Here is a 17,932-nt window from a genome sequence, read left to right as displayed (position 1 = left end):
TATCGTCGATGAATACCACGACAAACTTGTCCATAAACTTCATAAATACTTTGTTCATGAGGTGAACAAAATATGTGGGGGCGTTAGTTAATCCAAATGGCATAACTGTGAACTCATATAGTCCATATCTGGAGGTGAAGGCTGTTTTGGGGATATCTTCCGTTCGTACCTTCAATTGATGGTATCCTGACCTTAAGTCAATTTTTGAGAATACCTTGGCCTGAGCGAGTTGATCAAACAAATCGTTTATCCTTGGCATCGGGTATTTGTTTTTGACTGTGACCATGTTAAGTGCTCGATAGTCAATACACAATCTCAGCGTTCCATCCTTCTTTTTGGCAAATAAAATTGGTGATCCCCAAGGTGAGGAGCTGGCTCGAATGTATCCCTTGTCCAGTAATTCCTTTATTTGTTTCTTCAACTCGATCAACTCGGATGGTGCCATTCTGTATGGTTTCTTGTATATGGGGGTGGTTCCTGGTGCTAGCTCAATGCGGAATTCTATTTCTCGGTCTGGTGGCATGCCTGGTAGTCTTCAGGGAATACATCTGGAAATTCACACACTACTGGAACCTTGTTTAACTCAGAAACGTCCACCTTATTCAATCTCGGTTGCCGGGGTATTTTTCCTTTCCTTGGCTGATACTCTTATTGTCTTCCCTTGGTGGTGTGTGAGAATTACGGTCCTGTTGAAACAGTCGATAAAACCCTTGTTGGTGGTTAGCCAGTCCATCCCTAGGATGACATCCAGTCCTTTATTTTCCAACACAATAAGATTGGCGAAAAATTTCAATCCTTCGAACTCAATGACCACATTCTGACAGTAACTCTGAGTAACTTGCTGAATCCCAGGGGACTTGATGATCATGGATTTTTCCAAGGGAAACATCGAAAAATTATTTTGCAAAGCAAAACTTTTCGAAATGAATGAGTGAGAAGCTCCAGAATCAAACAAAACCGTTGCAGGTATTGTGTTGACAGGAAACGTACCGAGTACGATATCCGGAGCATTTTGTGCTTCTTCTTTGGTCACGTGGTTTAGATGACCCTTCCTGTGGTTGTTGTTGGGGTTGAAATTGTTGCGCTTGGGCGCTGAATTACTTCCACCATTGTTTGGCTTCGGGGTCGAGTTCCTTGGCTTGGGGCACTATTTTGCGTAGTGCCCTTCTTCTCCACAAGCGTATCAAGTAACGCCTGGGCGATAGGTAAACTCTTTGTCCCTTGCATGAAAATTCTTGGTTGGGCGAGAGATGTTTGTTGTAGGTTTGTGTGTCCCACCTTTCTGAAAATTTGTCCTGCTTCGGTGGTTGCGTGCAAGAGTAGTTTGGTCTCTTTTTCGCTTACGTAAATCCTCCAAGCTACGTCTCTCATTTTCCAGAGTAATAGCTTTGTCCACTAGTGTCTTAAAATCTGGAAAAGTGTGAATGACCAGTTGGCATTTAAGTACGGGCGCCAGACCGTCAAGGAATTTCTCCATCTTCTTGCTTTCAGTCATACGTTCTTCATTGGCATAGCGGGACAATAGAGTAAATTGACCGTTGTATTCTGACACTGTCATGTTCCTTTGTTTGAGGTCATCGAACTCTCTCTTCTTAATTTTCATAATACTCTTGGGAATGTGTGCACCACGGAAACCTTCCTTGAAATCATCCCAGGTTATATCATTTTCGTTGGGGTGCATGTGCAGAAAATTCTCCCACCATGATGCAGCTGCTCCTGTGAGATAGTGCGGAGCATATAGTACTTTCTCGAGATCTGAACATTTTGCAATAATTAATTTTCTCTCCATATCTCGAAGCCAATCCTCGCCTTCAAGAGGCTTGTCAGTATGAGAAAATGTTTGGGGACGTGTCTTCTGTAGCTCAGTTAACTTGGAATGCTGCTGATTCTGTCCATGGTGATTTCCGATGTTGATGACTTGGTTCATCATTTCCCGATGTTGTTGCTGACTCTGCTCATAAAGGCGGCACATTTGTGAAAGTGCCGATTCACTGCCCTGTTGTCTTGACTGTCCCTGAGTGAACTCGTTGCTGGGTTGTGTATCATAATTTTCCTCTGGTGGAGTTGGCATTGAGCGTGTCCAAGGACGAGACATTTTTCACTCTGGGGATATATTTTGTAAAACCCATAAGAAAAGCGGAAAGAGTCGCAAAAACAATTCCATACATGCAAAAAGCTGGCAAATAAAATTAAACAACAAAGCTTACTTAAGAAAAACAAATTGACTTGCGCACGGAGAAGGACTGCTCATTGCATATCTTACACGTGGGCAGTAATTATACAATACACCGCTCAGGATATGCGTACATAATCCTGACATGTTATTTAGGCTAGTGCACTTCTCCAGATCCTACATGATGCGCAAACAGGCTACTTCTCACAACCTATGTACATATAAACATATCATACTAAGCGGTACATTACATGGCGGCTAAGCGTACTCAGGCGGAGATGTTGACGACCCCCTTTGCCCTGCCAAGGGCGAGGCGTAGCGAGGTTGGGGACTCGACTTCCTCCTTGCTAATAGGCTCCATACGTGTAGTGTTGCGCAGAGTGGACGGAGCGGTTGCCAGGGGCGGAACAACACGTACAGGAGTGGGCGCGAAGGGTGGTGCAGTGCGCGCTGGAGTGGGCGCAATGACTTGGTTGAATTCTTCGGTAGAAGGCATGCGACAAGTAGGCGTATAAGATGCTGAGGACGAGACCAAAGTCAGTGGCGGTGCGGTGGGTAGGAGCTCCCTCCTGTTGGCAGCACAGCCATGAACTGAGTCCATGCGGGTAGCTACGAAGTCGCCCACCAGGTTGTTGAAGGCTGCCTACAGAGCCCGGAGATACTCAATAAGCATCTCAAAAGCCTCATCTCGTTCTCCTCTGGGGCAGGAGAATGCGTAGTGACAGGTGTAAGGCACATGGCACGGAAGATAACGGTAACGACGAGTCTTCATCACGGGGAGGACATCCCTGAGACGAGCTATCGCCTCGCGGGCTGCCATCTGCATAGCATGCCTCTCCGTAGGCATGGCTCTTCCCAAGAACCGGAAGCGGCGTAACTCACCACGCCCTCCCTTGAACTGCACCGCGGCCTGGTGCATGGTCAGATTGTTGTTGACTCGGTGCTGGTAGAGTGTGAAGACTGGGCGCACAGATGGCACCATCGCGACCTGAACGATGAAGGAAAGAAGCTTGACGAACCCATCGGGCACGTTGGCGAAGGTCTGAGACTCGCAGCTGTTGTCAGCCATCTACAAAAGTAGGCAAAAATTCTGCATGGTCAGATCATAAATTTATGCTGACTGACAGAAAATGACTATAATCAAGAAAATATGAAAAGGCTCAATCATGCTAATAACAAATTAGCGATCGCACCTAGTGGCTTCGTACAGTCAGCCTGGCTCTGGTACCAAGCTCGTCACGACTGGTTTTCCAATAAAAATATTTATTGAGAAACCAATCTTTTGAGTCCAGTATGAGAGAAATCCTCCTCACTGGTAGACAAATTCTTGATACAATAAGCCAGTAGCATAGGATATATTACAGGGTTGAGCTAGGGCTGCTCAACAAATTATTACAAACGCGCCAATAATTATACATAATGGCAGATATAACACAATGGTGTGGTGGCATACTACTGACTCGAGGATAAAGTGATGGTGGAATAACACAGTGGGGAGTATGATAACACGACTCTCAAACTGGCATCTCATCGAGCGTCGAGGTGAGGCTCGATAAATTCATTCAGGTTGCGGAAGCGGATATAATACATTGACCAAATCCAGGGTCGCACGAGACTGACTGGGATTCCTCTAGGAGTCGGACTCGCTATCGAACTCTTCATCCATGAGATCGCCTTCGTCAGCATCTGGCCAAATCAACAAGCCAGTGAGTACTTTGAAAGTACTCGCAAGACAGTTCGGACGTAAGATATAACAAATGCATGCATGAATGCGTCCTGATTAATTCACCAATGTACATTCAAAAATTAGCATAACGAGGTAAGAAAAAGGGAAACGGCGGTAGTCCGCCTGAAATCCCAACAAAACATAAATGAAGACCGATCGGGTGTCTGAAGCGACGCCTCGAAAGGTGAATAAATAAATATAAGGAAATGATGCCACAGTCGGGCGTCTTAGCGACACCACATAAAGGGCTTTAAAAGAAATGCCATAGTCGGACGTCGGGGCGACATCACAGAAAGGGCTTTAAAAGAAGTACCACAGTCGGGCGTCTTAGCGACACCACATAAAGGGCTTTAAGAGAAATGCCACAGTCGGACGTCGGGGCGACATCACAGAAAGGGCTTAAAAAGAAATACCATAGTCGGGCGTCTTAGCGACAACACATAAAGGGCTTTAAGAGAAATGCCACAGTCGGACGTTGGGGCGACATCACAGAAAGGGCTTAAAAAGAAATACCATAGTCGGGCATCTTAGCGACACCACATAAAGGGCTTGAAAAGAAAGTAAAATACAACAATGCCACAGTCGGACGTCTGAGCGACATCGTAGAAAGGGCTTTTATTCACAAGTAAATAATACTCATAATAAACATTCAATTCATGAGAATAAATGGGTTAGTCCATCCACAGGAATAATGATTTAACCGGACTTAGCACTCATGCGATTCACCGGAGTCTCTGTCATCAAAACTGACATTTGGTCAGGATAAGTTAATATCGAACTTGGACATGGAATAGATGATTCGAAGGAATATATGACTCTGCAGAGTTTGTACAAAAATTTTCCCACAGCCAACGGATTTCCGTAGTCACGAAGGACTAGTTCGTTTACGGTATTTCGGAAGAAAACACAGCTAACCAGTACACACCCATCCTACCTCTCAATGCTAGGAATCACCCTAGACATCGTCCAAGAAAAACTTTTGAGACGGGGAGATCACAATCTCGAATAGCATGGGATCAAATTTATATACGCGCGCTCTAAGGGGTGCCCCCCTCTCATTCCCAACCGGAAACACCCATGCCCCCTGACCGGATGACTGGCTTTAATCCAGGGCCATGGAATCATCATCACGGCCTCTCCTTTTTGGTGTGTACCAGGAAAGCGGTTTACAACTTACTAAGCCATATTCCTTGCGGAAAACATGTGGTAGTACAAGGAAGGAAGAATGGAAGGAACTGGAATGATACGAGTTAACATTGAAGACACACAGTCTGGCATAAGCCTGGCATGCTACAACACTGCCATCTTACCCATCCTCATGCCAACACATGGCCATGCATACTCACATCCATCCACTCATGGATTTTCGAAACTCACTTGCCTCATCGTCTCAGGTAACAGAACATTCGTCGGTATGTTCATCAACATGCCATAAACTACTTAATGCAAACATGCCAAAACAATCATCATATCAAAAGTTAAAACAAGCTTGCCTGGTTCAGAGTAGTCTGAATCTAGCTCGGTGAAGTTCGCGGCTCCGTTACCTCCTTCGGTATCTACGGTATAAAGAAAATATATGCGCTATCGTAAATACCAAGGGGTGCACAAAAAGTATTCCAAATATTTCTCAAATAAATCTGATAAAAAACTAGACAAAATTTTAAAGAGAACGGAAAAAGAATCAATCAAAAATACCTTTCTGTTTAAAAGTTATAAGGGTTTTAATCCAGGGACTCATCTGTAATGAAACAGAAAGTTTCCAGGGGCTAGTTTATAAAAACAGAAAACGCTTCGGCAGAAACTACGCCAGCCCAAAGGGAAAGCGCATTTGGCAGAAGGCGTTTTCATAAAACGCTTCGTTTAGAAAGGACAGAGAGGCTGACAGCGGGTCCCACTTGTCATGTTTAAACTTTCAAATGGGAGGGACGAGGCTCGTCGGCGCCCGAGGGCTGCGGTGGTCGCCGGCGGCGATCCACGGCGAGGTAAGGGGATCGGAGGTTACCAACGTGCTCACCGTGTCCTTCCGCAATGGTGGGTGGTGGTGTTGGTCGCCGGGGAGCACCACGTCGACGGCGGTCTCAACTCCGGCGGACGGTGGTTCGGGCGTGGATGGAGCTCGTCGGAGAGGACTGCAAAGGCCAAATTGATTACTGGGTGTGAGAGAGGGCTACGGACGAGGTTTGGGCGCCGGAGATGGCCTCACCGGAGTGAATCAAGCTGGAGGCCGAGGCGGAGCAAGGCGGCCGGAGTTGGGGAAGGAGACCTCCTCGAGGTCCTCCTGGTGGCTTGGCAGGGTCCTGGGGAGGTGCAGTGAAGGTGCGTGCTAGAGGGCGAGCTCAGGTTCCTTTTTATAGGCGATTCGAGGCGGTGGCCGAGAACGGGGTTCTCCGGCGAAGCTTACGGCGGCGCAGGGCATTGGTCGGGGAGGATTAGGGGTCGAGCGCCGTCGTGGGGGTTCAATGGGTCCGTTTAGGTGCTAAACTGGCCGGGGTTTGGGTGTTTGGGTCGAGCTCTACGGAACAGGGGTGGCGCGGCCCGTCGGCGGCAGGGAGCACATTCCGTGCTTGCCGGGCCACGATGATGGTGCCACGGGCGTGCGCTGGCATGCATGAGGCCACGCGGAGAGCCAGGGGGCTTTGGGCGGCGCTGAACGGCGTTCTGCCATGGTGTGCCTTCTGTCGGCTGCCACGGGAGGTCCCGACGCCGCAGAAGACGCCGGCGAGGGCGGGCCAGCGCGCCACCGACGCCAGGAAGGCTCCACGCACGCGTGTGAAGCTCCGGACAAGAGGGAGGGGCTGCGAGCATCGAGCCAAGCGCACTGTGAGCTTGTGACTGAACTCTGAAGAAAACGACACTGTAAAACTTAATTTTACTGAACTTTACTGAAAATGCAAAGAACAGTGCAGCTCAGGTGTTCGACAGAATGCTTTTGGCATCTAGGGATTTTTCCTTGAGCTGAAATTTGGTGGAGTGGCTTCTCATTGCTCTAGTAGGCTGCATTATTTTTGGTGGAATTTTTGGAGGAGTGTAGATATGAATTTCATCAAATTTGTCAAATCTGGTCCAAACTTGCAGTGAGTGAAATTTGAAATATTTGAAAAGAAGAAGAGTGGATCAAGATGGTTCTAGGTTGTGGGTACTAAGGACAATCCAGGGAAGTTGGTTTGGGATAAAAACTCAAAGGCAAAGTGGTACTTGCTTTGAAAATCACTTAGGCTCAAAATAATTGGCAGAAATGTTTTGGGAGATAAAATAATTGAAATAAAATCCAAAACTTGTTTGGACTTGTTGAGACAGAGGATTTAAATTTCTCAAAGGTGGAGGGAGGGGTTTTGAGAAGATTTACTATAGGAGACATGGTAAAACCATGGGTGGTTTCAAAAAGAAAGAAGTCCCAAAACTCCTAGGGTTTCTTTTTTTTTAAATGAAAATAAATAAGTTTGAGAGGGTAACAACCAGAAGGAAAAGCTTCCAAAAATTCAACACCAAATTTGAAAGGGAAAAGAAAATCCTTGCCAAAGGAAAGGAAGTTTTTAAGTGGAAGGATTTCTGGAAAAGAAATTTTAAATGCCCTCTTTTAAAATCCAACAAAGTTTTTGATGAAAACCAAATTAAAATTTTGGAGTGTCACAATCTGGCAAGAGCCCGCTGAAACAGTACATCATTACTGGGCCAGATTCCTCCTTGTTATAGACAGGATAAAGGACTGCCGAGAGGAAAACGCAATTTCAATTTTCTGCAATAATTGCACGGACGAGGGAATCTTGAACGCCGTCAGTCGCCGTGAAATTACACGCTTCGCCGATCTGGCGTCCATAGTACGAAAGTACTGTGCGATGTAGGGTTTCCGGAAAACCGAAACTAAGTTTTGGGACAATACGGCCCCGAATACAACCCTAGTCCGTAACAAAAGGGTGCATCACGCTCAGGCACCAGGTACAAAAACCAAAAAGCAAAAACCCCATAAAGGGCACAGAACCGTACTGGAGGGATGGCTCAGCGGACCCTGTAAAATTCACAGTACAGAAGGCGCCACTCCAACACATAGCCTTCGAGCATGTTGGATACTGCGGCAGGTGGCCAAAAGTGGCGAAGAGCTTCTAGCCCCGGAGAGCCACTCCAACAGTACCAGTACGGTATCAACAGTCTTCGAGACTTTCGCATCAAATAATATGCGGAAACGAACAATCCGCAGCCTCGCCGAAGTCTACCAAGTAGCAACAACAAATCCATGGAGCGACACGACCATCACCTTCAATGCCAGCGACGAACCTAAATTCCGAACAGCCCGAGCACCAGCCGCATTGGTCCTCAGTCCAATAGTGGACGGCTTTCTCCTTACCAAGGTAGTCATGGATGGCGGCAGCGGATTAAACATCATCTACGAGGAAACTCTTCAAAAAATGGAAATAGACTGGAGTCGCATTGAGCGAAGCAGCACAACCTTTAGAGGAATAATCCCTAGCCGGGAAGCACGCTGCACAGGAAAAATCACACTTGATGTGGTGTTCGGCTCGCCGGACAGTTACAGGTCCGAAGAGGTCACGTTCCAAGTGGCCCCGTTCAGCAGTGGATAACACGCTATATTAGGACGGGAGGCATTCACAATTTTTCAAGCCATACCCCATTACGGGTACATGAAGCTTAAGATGCCCGGGCCCGGCGGAATAATCACTCTCGTTAGTGATCCGGACACAACACTCCGTGCCGAAAACAAGACAGCCGCATTAGCCCTGGAGGCACTATCCGAAGCCCTAGCTGCAGAGGAACTCACTGCGCTGCGCTCTATGGTGAATAGGGATGATGTGATACTCGATAAGAGATCCAAGTCCACCTCCTTTAAACCAGCTGACGAAATAGTCAAATTCCAGGTCCATCCAACGGACCCAACAAAGACGGCCTCCATCGGGGCACAGTTGAACCCTAATGTAGACGCCGCACTACGAGAATTCCTTCGGGAAAAATGGGACATCTTTGCCTGACACCCTTCAGATATGCCAGGAATCCCAGCAGATTGGCAGAACACAGCCTAAACATCCTAAAAGGATTCAAGCCAGTCAAACAAGCTCTTCGGCGATTTTCCGAACCCAAAAGACAGGCAATGGGAGAAGAGCTAGCCAAACTACTGGAAGCCAGATTCATCAGAGACATCAAACATCCGGACTGGCTAGCAAACCTAGTAATGGTACCAAAGAAGGATAATTCCTGGCGCCTATGTGTCGATTTTAAAGACCTCAACAAGGCCTGCCCAAAGGATCCCTTCCCCCTTCCCCGCATCGACCAAATAATCGATGCTACTGCAGGGCACGATTCATTGTGCTTCCTTGACGCATACTCCGGCTACCATCAAATTAAGATGGCGGAGGCGGACCAAGCTGCAACGGCATTCATTACTCCATATGGACCATTCTGCTTCAACACGATGCCCTTCGGACTCAAAAATGCCGGCGCAACATATCAACGCATGATTCAGACATGTCTGGCTACCCAGTAGAGGCATACGTAGACGACGTAGTCGTCAAAACCAAACACGTCGAAACTCTAGTAGACGATTTGCGGCTCACATTCGACAACCTCCGAGCATATGACATCAAGCTGAATCCGGAAAAGATGCGTTTTCGGCGTACTAGCCGGAAAGCTCCTGGGCTTCATCGTATCCAGTAGAGGAATTGAAGCAAACCCAGCCAAGATCTGAGCTCTGTCACAGCTGGATATTCCAAAAGACCTCAAAAAATATAAAAATTGACTGGATGCGTCGCGGCTCTAAGCCGCTTCATCTCCCGTTTGGGAGAAAAGGCATTGCCCCTCTATCACCTCCTCAGGCGCACTGAACACTTCGAGTGGACAGATGCTGCCACTACCGGACTCGAAGAAATAAAAGCCATATTGGCAACAAATCCGGTCCTGGCTGCGCCCAACCTGGGCGAACCAATGTTGTTATATATCGCGGCAACACATCAAGTTGTAAGCGCGGTGCTCGTCATCGAACGAGAAATAGAAGGGCATAAATTACCTCTTCAAAAACCAGTGTACTACATATCCACTGTCTTAACTCCCTGCAAGTCACCCGCATTATCAAAAGATAGCGTACGCGGTGTTCATGGCATCCCGGAAGCTCCGACACTACTTTCAAGAGTGTTCGATAACAGTGGCCTCCGAAGTGCCCCTCAACGACATTATAAACAACCGCGACGTGACGGGCAGGATTGCAAAATGGGCCATTGAGCTCTTACCATTCGATATAACTTACAAACCTCGGCGAGCTATAAAGTCGCAGGTCTTGGCTGACTTTGTTGCTGAATGGACCGAAGCCGAACTCCATAAAGAGTAAGGCGCATACTCCAATTGGATTATGCATTTCGACGGCTCCAAAATGTTGGCCTGCTTGGGGGCTGGCGTCGTATTGACGTCCCCAGCAGGGGGCACAGTCCAATACGTACTTCAGATAATGTACACGGACTCCAACAATGCAGCCGAATATGAGGCCCTCCTACATGGCCTCCGGATGGCAATCTCCATGGGAATTCAACGCCTAGAGGTGCGCGGGGATTCAAACCTTGCAATATCCCAAGTAAATGGAGACTTTGACGCCAAGGATCCGAAAATGGCAGCCTATCGTAACGCTGTCCTAAAAATGTCAGCTCGGTTCGAAGGACTTGAATTCCACCACGTAGCCCGGGATAATAACCAAGCAGCCGACGTATTGGCACGCATCGGCGTGAAACGTGACGCTGTCCCTCCAAACATCTTCCTGGAACAGCTCTTTAAGCCATCCGTACTATGGGAAGAGGAGTCCGGAAATAACAACCCAGAAGCAGCCGCACCACCCAACACAGAACAATCTGACATAATCGGCGGCTCAGCCGATGGAATAACACCTTCAACCCACGAAATAATGGCAGTAATCGCCCCGTGGACAGAGCCATTCCTAGCCTACCTAATTAGGCAGGAACTTCCCGAAGACCAAAATGAGGCCCGTTGCATAGTTCGGCGATCTAAAGCCTACAAGGTCCACGAGGGAGAACTTTATAAGAAAAGCACAACCAGAGTCCTTCAAAGGTGTATCTCCGAAGAGGAAGGGCGAAACCTTCTGGCTGAAATTCATGCCAGACTAGGTGGACACCACGCCGCAGCCCGGGCCATTGTAGGCAAGGCATTCTGTACAGGATTTTATTGGCTGACGGCCCAGGCAGATGCTCAGGACTTAGTCCAAAGATGTGTTGGTTGTCAGCTCTTTGCTAATCAGAGCCATATGCCACCCACCGCCCTCAAAACTATACCCATTACCTGGTCGTTCGCGGTCTGGGGGCTTGACATGGTTGGACCCCTTAAAGGGGGAACCCACAAGCAAAAATACTTACTGGTCATGGTGGATAAATTCACCAAGTGGATAGAGGCTAAGCCAGTTAAAACGGCAGAGTCCGACCAGTGATTGACTTCATATCCGGGGTAGTACACCGTTACGGCGTCCCCCACAGCATCATTACCGATAACGGCACGAACTTCATGGCCGATGAGGTCAAACTCTGGTGCAAAAATATGGGCATTAAGCTCGACTACGCTTCAGTTTACCACCCTTAAACCAACGGTCAGGTGGAACGAGCAAATGGTCTAATAATGAGCGGCATCAAACCCAGGCTAGTGCGGTCCCTTACGGAATCCAATACGCACTGGGTAGAGGAGCTCGACTCCGTACTCTGGGGGCTGCGGACCACGCCAAACCGTACTACCGGATTCACACCATTCTTTATGGTATACGGCGCAAAGGCAGTTTTGCCCTACGACGTAATTCATGACTCACCTCGAGTGCGCATGTACGAAGAAAGAGAAGCCGAGCTGGATTGGCAGGACAGCTTGGATGCATTGGAGGACGAACGCGACGTGGCGAAGGCCCATTCCGCATTCTATAAGCAGCAGGCTCGAAGATATCAAAGCAGAGAAGTACGGGCTAAAACTTACAATGTTGGCGAACTAGTTCTACGCGTGCCGGACAAGAAAAAGGACAAACTCAAGCCCAAATGGGAAGGTCCCTTCATCATCGACCAAGTCCTAACCGGCGGAGCATACCGCCTGCGGAATGCATCGGATAACCGACTAGAGCCGAACCCATGGAACGCAGCCCGCCTCCGAAGATTCTACGCCTAGCGCCGGACTAAGAGTTCGTCTCCTTCCTCCACATTTTCAGAATTCAGTTGTCTTTTGTTTCTCTCCCTTCTCCTACCTTTTTCATAAAAGCCCTTGAGGGCCTATTTGCGCATTGTTCGCACACACCTGATGTGCTACCCGCACTCATTATACCTGGGGGCTTCTCTAACAGAAGCTTACTTATAAGGGCTTCATGCCCAGCACATGTGTCAAACTTCCACATGTACCTTTTATTCACCATTATATGCATCGATATGACTTAAGTTTTGGCCAAGCTGGGTTGCCTGGCTCCTGTGCGTACCCCTACGTTCCCGATTGTTCGGCTAGGAGGTAAAGGGAGCACCTCTGCGATTGTTACTGCCGGGTCAGCCGGATGTGTACCTCAGACTGGGTGAAGCCGAAAGATAGCGTTCTTAAGAGAATATTCAGTCGGTGACTTGAAAGACAATTTTTTAAACATTTATCTATTTGCCCCCAGATGTTTTCCTGCTTTTTTCGCAGTCCGGACATGCACTTTAGGGCATGCCTCCCAGGGAAAGGAACCCTTAACGGAACTATTCTCCCTGGAAGATGTTTCTTACTAACCATGTAATATAACATAACTAGTTGGGCACTTGTCTGATAAAGTACTAATGACCCCTACGCCTGGTCTCCATGCATGCCTTGGTTTTGTCATAACCGAGAAGGTATTCGGACACACTCCGGACTCTAGGGTCCCGAGATCGAAGCGGAAAGGTCGGCAAAGACAAATGATCTACAATCTGGCTAGAAGGCATTTTACATGTCATTTTAAATACATCATCAAATTGACTGACTGTACTCCTCCTCAATCCCGTCTAACAGGCTGTCTAATTTATAGTCCCGTTGGGAATACTTAGCGGCCAACTCTACTTGGCCGTACACTAAGCTCACAGGGATCTCCTTCCCATCAGGCCCCACAGGTCCGACCTCGGCCATGTGGTTTGGATCCGCCTTCTTGTACCGCGTCTTCACCATGGCCCAGGCCTCCCTGGCACCTTGACGGCAGGCCGATATCTTCCATAAGCGGAAGCGCTGCCGTGCTCCCTGAAGCTTCTCCGCAAGCTCTCCAAGGCCCTCGGGTAGGGAGATGGATGGCCATAGGGCCTGGACGACGCCACTCATCGCCTGCCGAACATGTTCGAGCAGTTGCACTAGCTCGGGAAGTTGGTCACCCGTCGAAACGGGCATTTCCTCCACAGGGCGACCTGTGAGCGCACCTACAAGACATATTTCTGTCAATAGGCTTCCTCGCCGAACTCTTCTTTTCAAAAGAATTCGCTCAAGCACTTACCATAGATGCCGCGATGAAGCCGCTGATTCTCCTTCACGGAGCCAGACAGCTCGGCCCGAACACCTTTCAGCTCTTCCCCAAGCTGGGTGTGGGCATCCTAGAGTTTGTTCCTCTCCTGCTGTACCTTCATAAGCACCCTCTCGCCGGCCTTCAGCTGGCGCAGTAGGTGTTGCTTGTCCGGATCCAGTCCGGCAGCATCTACAATATCATTGTCAGACTCACACGCACGCCGCACACCGCTTATCTTTTTGAAATAATGTGTTACCAGGAGGGGTTTATGTGTCTCCTCCTGCGGCAGCGAGTGCGGCCTCAAGTTGGGCCTTGCACTCTTGTAGCTCCTGGGACAATTGGGTATTCTTCTCTGTAAGATCCTGCACATTAAAAGATCCTTAAATCAGTTATTTTAACTACTTTAAGTCTCGGGGGCTACTGGCATATACCGCTATTATAATCCTCACCCGTATGTCTTTTACATACTGCTTCGTGGCTCTGGTCAAACCATCTTGAGCAGCACGGAGGTGCGCGTCTCCCGTGTTAAAGACATTCAACGCCTCAGGGGAGAGACACGCGTCACGAAAAACTGTCCGGCGGCGCCTATGGTTCATGGCGCTCTCCACCTCAGACCTGGTGGCGGACAGCCTGTCGGCATCCTCCGTTGGAGGAGTATCCAGCTCGCGCCTTGCGCTCGCCTCCCCCTCCGGACCAGGTGGTGGAGCCTGGCTGGCGGAGGCTTGGGCGGCAACCTCGCCGGGCACAGTCCGGCGAGCACTTTTTCTCCTGAAAAAGTCATGAGCATTAATACAACCCCTAGGAATCTTTTCCTAAATAACGGTCGCGAGCTATACCGTTGCGGTAACGTTTCGATTCGCACCGCACTCCTCTTCCGCCTGCAGGGTCGGACTGACCCTTGTTGGTCAGCCGCCGCGGGTTCAGCTTCCCGCCTGGAAGGCACCTCCTGCAAGACACCGTTGTATACAGTGGTCAGGAATGTGTAAGGATGAAATAATGGTGTCAGGACTTTGGTCATAAGTACCTGGGAAGCCGGTAACAAGCCGGGGTAGTCAGCCGTAATGGTGACTAGAGCATTGTCCATGCTGAGTTGGTGGAACACCCCGTCGATTAGCTCCACCTTTATGTCCGGATCCTCTTTGGAGGTCGGATCAAGGGATCTTCCTGGATCCTCGGGTTGTGGAGCCGGACTATGTATGCCCTTCACATCCCGACGCAGCTAATGCGTCGAAATCGTAAAGTAAGGTACTTAAACTTTGAAGGCATGGGTCGGATAAATAAAATGTCCGCTTACCCAGCGTCGAGGGTTATTCATGGAGAACCCATTCAATGGGCTCGTCTAGAGGAAGTCCTCCTTCTCTCCCTTGTACAGGACGGACAGAATCTTCACCAGATCTTCGGCCGATTCTGGCCCTTTGCGGCCATGACGGGTGACATCATTTTCCCCGTTGAAATCCCACATGCGGTGGCCCCTGTATTGCAGGGGCTGCACCCCCCGCATTATGCACGTGGCCATGACTCCAATCATGGTCAATCCGGAATGGGCCAGCAACCTTATCCGGCCCATCAAATAATGGACGCCCTTGTCTTCCTCCAGTTGAGGGCTCCGCGGGCGCCAACTTAGGCGTTTCTTCTGAAGAGCCCTACTGAACTCTGGGAGGCTGATCCGAACTGGGTCCGGCAGTGGAGCGTCTTCTACATAGAACCATTCTGAAGGCCAGTCTTCGGACGCCTTCTTTGGGGTTCCGGATGGATATCCGGTCCCAGCGATGCGCCATATTTCAGCACCGCCCACTTGATATATTGACCCCTCGTGAGAACGGGGTACGAGGTAGAATAGCCTCTTCCATAGCGCAAAATGGGGCTCGATGCCCAGGAATAGCTCGCAAAGAGCTACGAAACCTGTGATGTGCAGAATAGAGGCGGGCGTGAGGTGATGGAGCTGGAGTCCGTAGAACTCCAGAAGCCCGCGGAGGAATGGATGTACGGGAAATCCAAGCCCCCTTATTAGATAGGGGAAGAAACACACCCGCTCTCCTTTAGAGGGGCTAGGGGTGGCCTCCGCTTGCTTCCCACCTTTGTAGGTGGCCAGCCCGGCTCGAACCGGGACCATAAAGGCCGAAGGAAGATATCCCTACGCTTGAAGCTTCACCAGCTCGTTATGCGGAACTGAACATCTCCTCCAATCTCCTGGCGGAGGGCTGGGAGCGTGAGAGGAGGAGCCGCGTCGACGGTCCATGATGGAATGGGTTTTAGGTCAGAAGCGCTCCGATGAGTACTCGCGGAAGGAGGATGGTGTGATTTGGATCTGGATTCTTATCTCTCTTATAGGCAGATTATTTGCGCAGCTAGGGGGTAAAACATAAAAGATACCCTGGCTTTTCGCATTCGTGCAACGCGTGGAAGAGGGCCATTATTGGGCGTGGAGGCCAAGGAGCGCAACATTTGAAAGGGAGCCAGACACTATTCGGCAAGCACATGAAATTTGGAGGAGAACCCGCCTTGCAACGCCGAAGACTATATATGCGCTGGACCTGTCGTCATTGAAGCCCGGTTCGGGGGCTACTGAGAGAGTCCTGGACTAGGGGGTGTCCGGATGGCCGGACTAACATCATCGGCCGGACTCCAAGACTATGAAGATACATGATTGAAGACTTCGTCCCGTGTCCGGATGGGACTTTCCTTGGCATGGAAGGCAAGCTTGGCGATACGGATATGTAGATCTCCTACCATTGTAACCGACTCTGTGTAACCCTAGCCCTCTCCGGTGTCTATATAAATCGGAGGGTTTTAGTGCGTAGGACGAACAACCATTACAACAATCATACCATAGGCTAGCTTCTAGGGTTTAGCCTCCTTGATCTCGTGGTAGATCCACTCTTGTACTACCCATATCATCAATATCAATCAAGTAGGAGTAGGGTTTTACCTCCATCGAGAGGGCCTGAACCTGGGTAAAAACATCGTGTCCCTTGTCTCCTGTTACCATCCGCCTAGACGCACAGTTCGGGACCCCCTACCCGAGATCTGCCGGTTTTGACACCGACAGCGCCCCCGAGCTTCCACAAGGGGCGGGTGCAATCCTGGAGCGGCGCCAGGCGCTGTGTCAGGAACTCCTTGATGATCATGGCCCCCGTCAGCTTCTTAGCCTTCAGTTCGGCCTCCATCTTCCTCATCAGCGACTTCAGATGGGGGTTGGTGATCTTCTCGGAAAACCACCCCTTCTCGGAGGTCTGGAGCCCGGTCGGTAGCTCCAGCAGGTCATGGGAGCACTTGGCGTCCATTAGGAACCACTTGTTCCGGGCGTCCTCTACCTTTTTCCCGACGCGGGAGATCGCGTTGCTGCCCCAGGCCTTGACGAAGCTGACACACCCGCCAATCAAGCAGAGGTAGAAGAAGTGGTGGAGGATGGCGGCGGAGGGCATCACCCCCACGAACGCCTTGCAGTAGAAGGCGAAGATGGACAAGAGGAGGACAGAGTTGGCATGGATGTGTAGCGCGTGGAGGCCATAATGGTGGAGATCGACATAGAAGAAGCGGGAGAGGAGAGGAATTATCCTCGAGCAGACGCTATGTAGGAAGAAGGGATAAAAGGTACTATTCGCGGGCTCCGGCACGGCGGAGGCAACCCGGAGTGCTGTCTTCCCCCACTCGCTATCATCGCTCGCCTTCAGGAGAAGCGCAGTCTGGAGCTTCTCCTCGGCGACAGAGGGCGTGATCAGTGCCGGCTTGAACCAGACGGGATTGGCAGCCGGGGCCGGAGCTCTGGCTTTCTTAGCGGCCATCGGGCAAAAGATTGCAGGGAAGGATCGGCGGATCTAGAGAATTTCTTCGGCATTGGGAGAAGGGGATCTGGAGCAAGATGAACGGAAGGCAATGAAGGCATGGCGGCAGATGGCAGTCGTTTTATCAGACGAAAACAATTGCCGAGGCATCATGGGGAAGTGGAGATGCCCATGTCCCATCAATCGCCACGCGTCGCTCAAGGACGTAGATGGTTAGGGCCTGCGGCGCTCCGCACTTGCCCTTTGGCTTCGCCTAGAAGCCAAGTCCGAGCGCACCGTGGGCCCAGGGGCTACTGTCGGCGTTCTAGATACGGGGGTACCAAGACTTGCCTGCTTGCGGCCCACTGCGTGGTACGGCCCAGTGACACGTCTCGAACGTATCTATATTTATGAAGCATTCATGCTATATTATTATCTGTTTTTGAAAGTGCAACTATCCCTAGGTGGTTTTGGTAATTCCGAACTACATATAGATCATTGAGCTAACATTATTCCAAGATGAATATTTCAGGAAAAGCTCAATGAATGGCATGGCATGGATGAGAAAAGTGGACCCCTCAAAATGCTAAGGACAAAAGGATTGGCTCAAGCTCAAAAGCTCAAGACTCTACATTTTATATTTTAGTGATCCAAGATCACATTGAGTCTATAGGAAAGGTCACTACTATCAAGGAGGGATGAGGTGTTGCTTAATGAGTTTCTTGCTCCATAGTGATTAGTGATATGCTCCAAAGCCCTCAACTACTTTCTCACATCCACATATGACCTAAACCTAAAGTCAA

The sequence above is a fragment of the Triticum aestivum genome, chromosome 1B, assembly GCF_018294505.1.
Source record: "Triticum aestivum cultivar Chinese Spring chromosome 1B, IWGSC CS RefSeq v2.1, whole genome shotgun sequence".
Classification (NCBI taxonomy): Eukaryota; Viridiplantae; Streptophyta; class Magnoliopsida; order Poales; family Poaceae; genus Triticum; species Triticum aestivum.
Note: the sequence above shows the minus strand (reverse complement) of the source record.